The sequence below is a fragment of the Amborella trichopoda genome, chromosome 8, assembly GCF_054954075.1.
Source record: "Amborella trichopoda isolate Santa Cruz 75 chromosome 8, AtrichopodaSantaCruz75HAP2 v2.0, whole genome shotgun sequence".
Taxonomy (NCBI): Eukaryota; Viridiplantae; Streptophyta; class Magnoliopsida; order Amborellales; family Amborellaceae; genus Amborella; species Amborella trichopoda.
In genome coordinates, this window is record NC_142343.1 from 36,908,922 (window position 1) to 36,916,302 (window position 7,381).

Consider the following 7,381-nt stretch of genomic DNA (forward strand, 5'->3'; position numbering starts at 1 on the left):
CAATTTCAAGAGTTACTTATGCTTGAAAAAATAAACTTATTATTTCTCAACATATGCACACAAAAAAGTTATGAGGGGAAAATTTGGAAGCAAGGTTTTAAAATCTGTTGAGATGGGTCATAAAGCGTTAAGGTGGTTTCATGGCGTCCATCATAATCAGAAAAAGGGGAGGACACTTCGGATAAACGTTTTAAAAAATAATAGAGAGAAAATGCTTTCTATCATAAAATAACAATCAACAACAGTTGTTGTAGATGTCATAACAGGCATTACACATTTTTATCAGGAAAATTTATGCTCTTGTTCACTATAAAAACCTCTCTAGTTTTTTGTTTTTTATGTTCATATTCATTTTGCACCCTTTTTCCATTTTTTTTCTTTCCGTGTGGGATTTGTATAAAGTGCTCTTATTATGCTACTCATGGTTGCTTGAAAATCTACTTTCATTTGTATTTATAAAATTTAAAATTTCAAAAATAGTACAGATCTTATCTATAAATATTTAAAAATCTTGAAAATAGAGGTTTAGATAGTTTGTTACGAGATATTTCATCTTTAAGACTTGAAGTTCTTTTTTTTCGTCACATCCATACATCTAGATTCCCTTCCAGGGGATTTTTTAAGTTAACTTCACTTCAATAGCTTAAGGTTGACAGCTTATATAAAAAAAATTTCTTTCATTAAATGCCTTAACTTTTAACCTTCAAGGTTTGAAATGGTCTTGGAGTTCTAGATAGCACTTTTGAGCTTCGATGGTCCAAGTTCACCTTGAATGCCTCCAACTTTTTTATTTTGTCATTTTGGACCTTCAAGGCCCAATGCCATGGTATAAAGTGGAAAATTACAAAAAAAAAAACTTCAAAATACACTATATGTGCAATTTACTCCCATCCAAACCGTTTTTTCTCTCTTTTTTCCCCACAATAACTTTCTATGGAAAACCCCCAAGGTAAATAGTTTTTTTTTAAGGCGAGCCTCCAGAGGGTTGTACATGAGATTGTGACTGCGACGGGAGGCAGAGGGGGCTTTTTCTAAATCTTTGTATAAACATGTTGTAGCAGGCCATGTACTCTTCTGTATGTACTCCACCAGATCTATCCAAGGCTGCCTTGACAACATTACATTCTCGTTGTTTCCAATCTTTTATCTGCCTACCCAATTTTTCAGTCCAATTTGTGGGGTATATACTGACCTTCTCCCTCCTATCCCACTTGGGTGGCATAACAGGATTACTTTACAACTTTCCAAATTGTCGCAACACGCGATCGGGCATATAATACTCAGCACTGTTGAAACTTATGAGGTATGATCGACACATGAACTACTTTGCAATTTTATGCGACTCCTCATACGGTTGCTAGATCACCTACAAAAATAAGCATCAGACATTAACAACAAGCCAAGGCATTCCTAGGTTGATTATCTACTAGATTATAAGCACACAAGCCAAACACTAACCATATCAAATGAGATGTTTTTGTGACATACTTGTTTCTTCCACATGCAAGCCTTAGGCATTCTTGGGTTGATGACCAATGTAGGCTTAGTGGCTAGAGCTAAAAAAGCTCATAGATCCAACACTGTAGGAAAAGCAAAAAGTAAGAAGCCAAAGAAATTACAATATTGTAAATATAAATAATAAAGATAGTGAAAAATACTTGTAGTAAAGTCGCTGACCCACTAAAATGATTATTTTTCCCACTCGCGACCTTAAACAAGGAATGATACAAGAAAGCAAGCACCGCAATACCCCATGCATAGTTCCATGCCTCATCAAAATCTCGAAAGAATTGCAGGTATATTGTAAGTGTTGATCCTTTAGATGAGTCGACAAATATAGTTGGGCCGACTAAATAAAGGACATATGCTCGTGTGTGTTGCGTGAGTTGTAATTTAGTGGGCCTTTTTAGTAGTTTGCCAAATCTACTCCTCAACCATGTATGATTGAGACGCATCGGGGAAACATCTTTAAGGAAATCTTCCAGATACTCTTTGACGAAAGCACATACTTTTCAGGCTTAATGCCAATTACAAGTTCACCCGTCACGGGTATCCTTAATATCTATCACACATCATATAGGGTTGGAGTCATTTCACCGATACTTAGAAATGCATTATTCGTGTTCTTGTACCATTTCCCTATAAATGCACTCACTAGATTGCAATCGATATGCAAGACCCTAACATCCATCAATGGGCTCAACCCAGTCTTTTGAATTAGAGGTACATGTCGTTGATCGAGCTTTCATTTTGCTAGGGCTTGAGTTGATTTATCAATACGAAGTATATTTCTCTCCTAAATGAAAATTAACAAGAAATGACAATAGTTAATAACATGAGAAATACCTAATTAATATAAATCATTAACTAAAACAAATAAATCATCGTACCTCTTGCCTTTGACCTGATGAAGTGGATGGCTCCCCTATGCCTCTTAGTTGTTCCGAGTCTTACATTGCTAATTCTATTTTCATACTTGGCATAAAAAAAACCGCAAGTAGCATATCCAATAAAAAAAGAGAGAGAAAAGTGGCGTATCCAATATATATACAAGAATATCGCGAAATGAACAAAAGTCATACAAACACTATAACAAACACCATTAATATATGTATTGAGAAAATTTCTCACAAGTAGGTGCTACAATTTTAAAAGACAGAATAAAGAAGATAGTACAAATATGGGCCTTCAAGTGGGTGCTTTACATATTGCCTTGTTGTGACTAGTTCCTTTTCACCTACTACAGTAAATAGGTTGCATTGGTACTTCCTGCGACTCGATGTGCTTTTTTTTAGGTTAACCAGTTTATTGTCTTGAGTGAGGTAGAAGTAGTCTGATTCCATATAAAGGAAGTTGTCAACGTTTATGCCCAGATAGATCGCTCAAGGCAACTGATACGATAGATTCAGAATATGTTTCACGAAAATTTGCAACCGTGAAATAGTCTTCACAATTGTCAACAGGGTCCCTATTCATCCATTGAAAGCTTTTACAAGCATGCTTGTAGGGCAAACCCTTTATTTGCTACCCCTGATATTCACATTCTCGTGCAATTATATTTACTTTATAATTCATATGATCACCCATTGCTTCAAACACTACTTCACTTGATACAGTGTAACAGAAAAGGGATTGGTTTATGGTCTTTCTCAGTTCATTTTGCTCGTGTGGGGTAACTGTTATAGTCTAGGTTTTGACTTCCAAGCTGTGGGTGGCCATTAGTTTAATGATTTGTCTTCTAATCAAGTCAACGCACTGGAGAATTGACATGTCTCGTACTTTTAGAATCCACTTGTTATATGACTCAATCACATTGGTTGATACTTGATTATCGTTTACCCCTGAAGAGTGATCTGACCCAATGGTCTGGCGATGCTTCCATGAACAACTTGAATGTGTCCTCAAAAATTAACCTAATTTCACTCATATTATCAAAATACTCTTGCATCCTGTACGTTCTATATGCTCCGACAAAATATTTTACAACTGCCTTCTTAATATTTCCTTCTTAAAATTCTCCACTAAATGACACTCACAGAAGGCATGATGGGCATTCTCAAAAACTTGACAGACAGTATCACCTAGGTCAGGGTATCTATCTGACAAAAAGTGATTTCAAGATTTGTCCCAATAGCAATCTTTAGAGATTCTATAAATCATAACTAGTTTTCGGTACTTTTGGCATCCACAATAGCAAATGCAACAGGAAACATTTGTTCTTCCCCATCGAATGAGTTGGCAGCAGGTAAAGTTTTGAGGTATCGTACCTTCAATGATGTCACATCGAGAAATAGAAGTGGATGACATCTACTTTTGAAACCATGTATTGAGCCATAAAAGCTTAAGAACATTCGACGAAATCTGTCATCTTGTCATACTTGTCCTATCGCATAACTATCAGGATTCGTCTCCATCACACAGTTATATATGCGGGTAACTGGTTGTATGTCTCCTCTTGCGAACCATGTATGTCTTTGATGGCCGTTTCTTTCCCTCGCCAAGCCTTGCAATAGGGTATTTCTCACCCATAATCTTGAGACAAATAATTCATGATTTCTTTAGCCTTGTAATGCGAAGTGTCACTTAATTTATCCTTGATTAATAATACAATAAATTTTTGTGACGCACTTCTCTGTACATCATTGCATGTCCCAATATTACATGAGTGTTCTCTTATTCATGTTTTGATGCTAAAAACATTCGTTCTGCCAAACTTCGAAGCATATATCTCCCATTTGCACCATCACCCTTGCATTTCGCTCTTATGCGATACCCCTCATTTTTAACAAGACAGTATGTGAAATGGTGTGCTATAGCAAACTTACTAAGGGCTTCTCGGAAGTCATCTAGAGCTTCAAATTGTTGCCCTATACCGGTAAGTGCATCCTCCCATGAACTAAGCAACCTTAGTGCATTGCTTTGTTCGGAACCAGAGGCCAAAACATAAGAGGATTGGGGGGATTTGACCTCTTCGATTGCCCTAGTATTACGTGAAGTACTTCCACCCCTTTGTTCACTCCCATCAAATATATAAACGAAGAGATTATTCTCGCCTTCATGTGCATTCAACATCTTCTCAATATCATCATCAATGAATAGATTCACAATAAATCTTCTATTTCTCAGGACAAAATACCTCAATGATATCAAGTGTCTGTCTAGCGAGAAACGCTCTGCTACATATTTTCGCAGGTCATCTAACCTAGTTCTAATTTCATTAATAAATGTAACTGTATCCCCACCAATATAATCCAAAGTCCCATAGACATTTGATTGGAGTTCTCCACAAAAAATACAATAAATCAATCTGCTATCACTCATTTTCTTTTCTCCTACACAAGATTTGTAATAATTTACACTCCACAGATAAACAAACCCAATGATTATTTGAATAATGCAATCTTAACGATTTTAGCCAATTTCTTATTTTGTATAGTTCTTAGTGACGATTTTATATAGCACTAACGTAAATCAATTAGGCCTAAACCACAAAATTATAGTTCAAGACAAAAGTCTCAATTACCCATAGTTATCAAGTGTCCAATTGCACCACCACCAATTTCTTTTTATACTCCTTGCAAAAATCTTCTATGCATATGTTTAAATAAAAGATTTATTCATAGGAAACATGTAGTTAGAATTTCACAAGTAACACAAGATAATCCTAGACACACACTTAAATATTGAAAAGGCGAATAAAATAACAATTTTCCTTTTATGTCATTCTTATTTTAATTATTATGAACCTTTTGAATTTATTCCTTTTTTCACCTAAAATTTTAAGAAATGCTTTTTAAATTTGAAAAAACCCAAACTATATAAATCCTCCCAAAAATTAACCCTACAAAGAATGTTTTTAAGGATGAAATTATATTCTTTCCAAACTATTGCTAAGATTAGTTTGAGATTTTGAGAGTCTTGTCGAGCATATGCACTTTGTCTAGTGCTTGCATTTGTTGCTTGTATTCAGTGAGTAGTGACACAATATTGACAAAAACTATTATTGCATCAAAGCTATCATAGCAAGAAGACAAATTGAGAAATTGAAGCTATCGTAACTACTATTAAAAAAAAATTAACAATAGCTAGGCATATTTTTCTTAATAACTAAATTTTAACAAATTTACTACCACCAAGTACATTTAAACCCTAAAATGACAATAGATAAAAAATGACAAACTCCATAAAAATTTAATAAGAAAAACTTCAATAAATCTTAATCCATGAGCAATCCATCCCTTCATTGTCAATAACAGATCAAATATACCAAAAATCGACGAACAATGACCCAACAACAGATTTGAGCAATTTTCTAAAATAAATGTGCTATATTTTTTTATGAAAATAAATAAAAAATCTTTCATACCTTTGATGGGGATGATTTGGGGCCGAAAGATAAGCTAAAAATCGAGCTCGGGCTTCCTGGGTTTGGGCTCGGGCCGCGCTATTTTTTGTAGAGAGAGAGAGAGGGAGAGACCTAGGGCCTTCATAGAGACAAAAAAGTTTTTGGGCCGAAGACAGAGCGTGGGAGGAGGAGGGAGCTCGGGCCGGAGAGAGAGCGACAGAGAGGGAGGGAGCTCGGGTCGTAGAGCAGAAGGGAGGAGAGAGGCGAGGGTAAAGTAAGATAAAAAAAAAGGTAAAGTGGAGAGCGGCGTGTACTAAAGCTCGGGGTTAGTTAATACCCCCAAGGGAAAAAGTTCGTTTTTTTAAACGGAAATGTTTTTTTCGTATACAAAAATCAATTTGGTCAAATTTGACGTTAACTTTCAGAGCTCATTGCCTGAGCGAATCATCATAGTGCCAAAGCACATGATACACTGCCGGAGTGCATATACATAGTGCCAGAGAGCTGTGACGCCAGATTACATTGTCGGAGCGCACTTACATAGTACCGGAGCGCATGATCCACTGCCGGAGCACACATAGACAGTGCCAAAGTATTGTTACTCTAGAGTGTTGCACTGCTAGAGCGCACTTACACAGAGCCGAAGCGCATCATCTACTGCTAGAGCGCACATACAAAGTGCCTGAGCGCTGTGAATCCAGATTTCATTGTCGAAGTGCACTTACACAGTGCTAGAGCGCATGATCCACTGCCGGAGTGCACATAGACAGTGCCGGAGTGCTGTGACTCTGGAGTGTTGCACTGTCGGAGCGCACTTACATAGTACCGGAGCGCATCATCTACTGCCGGAACACACATACACAGGGCCTAGGCGCTATGACTCCATATTCCACTGTCGGAGCACACTTACATAGTGTCGGAGCGCACGATCCACTACCGAAGTGCACATAGACAGTGTCGGAGCACTGTGACTCCATAGTGTTGCACTGTCGGAGCACTGTGACTCCAGAGTGTTGCACTGTCGGAGTGCACTTACACAGTGCCGAAGCGCACATATACAGTGCCGGAACGTTGTGACTCCAGATTCCACTGTTGAGCGCACTTACACAATGTCGGAGCGCATGATCCACTGCCGGAGCGCACATAGACAGTGTCGAAGCACTGTGACTCTAGAGTGTTGAATTGCAGGAGTGCACTTACATAGTGTCGGAGCGCACTTATACAGAGGAGAGAGAGGCGTGGGTAAGGTAAATGTAAGGGAGGGTAGTTTAGTCATTGTTTTTATTTGGTTGGAGGGTATTTGCATAGAAAATATATTTTTGAGAAAAAAAATGAAGGAAAACGTTAAATTGGAGGTAAGTTGCATTTAAAAAGTGTAGTCTCGAGTATTTTTGTAATTTTTCCAAAAAATTTAAAAAGAAGAGGTCTTCTGACCAGCGAACAGAGGGAAGTGTATGCCACGTTTACTTATTCTAATCTGATCCCCTATGACTCTTTTATTTAATTTTTAAAGATGGAATTGCACAAACCTTACTT

General features: G+C 37.2%; 1 long non-coding RNA gene across 7 annotated transcripts; it reads right to left on the minus strand.

Annotated features, from left to right (window-relative positions):
* Positions 1-762: 762 nt before the first annotated feature.
* On the minus strand, positions 763-6,150 carry LOC110007535 (uncharacterized). Of its 7 annotated transcripts, none has more exons than XR_016061145.1 (5): positions 5,867-6,126; positions 2,391-2,464; positions 2,156-2,296; positions 1,459-1,580; positions 763-1,366 (listed from the first exon to the last, which is right to left on the minus strand). It is a non-coding gene; the product is annotated as an uncharacterized LOC110007535 (long non-coding RNA). The 7 variants fall into 7 exon arrangements; XR_016061139.1 differs by having other exon boundaries at positions 1,489-1,580; positions 5,867-5,996; XR_016061142.1 differs by lacking the exon at positions 2,156-2,296 and having other exon boundaries at positions 1,489-1,580; positions 5,867-6,105.
* Between the last annotated feature and the right edge of the window lie 1,231 nt (positions 6,151-7,381).